Here is a 1,415-nt window from a genome sequence, read left to right on the forward strand (position 1 = left end):
CTTAATAGTAGGGGCTGATGTACTTTTTTCAATATCTTGAAGAAGATGATGACTGTAATTCTCCAGGTACTTGTAATAATAGGTCATCAGTTTCCTCTTCTATTTGAGTCATTGATTTTACAAGCATCAACTACCTAGTAACTACATTCTGGTCAGCATCCTGATTTTCTAAGTCTAGAAGCATTTGGCCCTTTCATGAAAAGGAAATATGGGCATTCTGTGCTTCTACAAGATCTCCTCCTATCAAATGAATTAGAACACATTTTACCAGGAGAAATACATGTTTTCCTGTGATGGTTCCTAGTTGAAAACTTATTGGGTCCAATTTAAAAACTTGAATTGGTAAATCTGAAATTTTTACCATTTGAATTGTCTATTTACTCCAAGGGAGAGGGCAATGAATAAGAATAGAGTTAAGAACAGATCATTCAGCCCTGGTATCTACAAGGGCCTTTTAAGTTTCCTCTCTGATAGTTATTTCAATTTCCTCTAAGTTATTTGTGAGGAAGAGGGGAAATGCCTCTCATAACCCTGGGAGCACTCCTATTTCTGTTTATTGCTGCTGCACTCCAAATCCCGTTTGAGCTTACAGCAGTCTCATTTGCAATGACCAGGCTTTTTGCAACAGCAACAAGTGCAGTCATTCTATTTCTGGTTATTTTTTTAAAGGATGGTTTTCATTGGATCATTAAGCTGTTGTATTTGTAAACTCATAACCTTAGTGACGTTTTATTTCTTTTGTAAGGTTTTAGACAGCTTATCTGCAATAGTGACAAGAGCACTATTGTGTAGAAAAGTTCAATCCAAGAATCCAATTCATGTCTTTTAATTAACTTTGTCAATTCTTCATCTAATTCTTCTAAGCAGATTGAATTTAAAGTTGGATCGTTTTGATGATCCTGAAAACTTTTAGAAGCCATCTCAGAGTATTGTGTGAAGGTTTTCTCAAGCCTTTCAAAATTATCAAAGATAGATTTTTCCAGTCTCTGCTACACTGATGGACTTTAGTCCAGTGTATTCTCCAGGGAAAAATCACAAGAATGGCTCTATGTAAGTCCTGAGCCATATCTCTACAATTCTTGTGGTCATCAGGCTCAAATTCATGAAAATCCTCCACGGTATTTTTCCAATCTGCCTCTTTTATCCTTTCCTTTGCTTTGTTTGTACACACCAACAAATGCACAAGCTGATATAAATCTGAATACCCTGGTGCACATGTCCTAACAATTAAATCAAATGCTCCAGCAAACCCTAAAGGATTTGCAAAGGGTCTGGGAAATCCTTCATTGAATTTCTAAGTTCATTTCAAGTCCAGGGAGTATACACAAGCAACCAATTTCTCCTTAAAGAGAGCCAGCTTAACTTTAGGACTCTCAGTATTTGCTCCTTGAGAGTTACTCATTGTTTCCTCTAGA

This window comes from Equus quagga, chromosome 14, assembly GCF_021613505.1.
Source record: "Equus quagga isolate Etosha38 chromosome 14, UCLA_HA_Equagga_1.0, whole genome shotgun sequence".
Classification (NCBI taxonomy): Eukaryota; Metazoa; Chordata; class Mammalia; order Perissodactyla; family Equidae; genus Equus; species Equus quagga.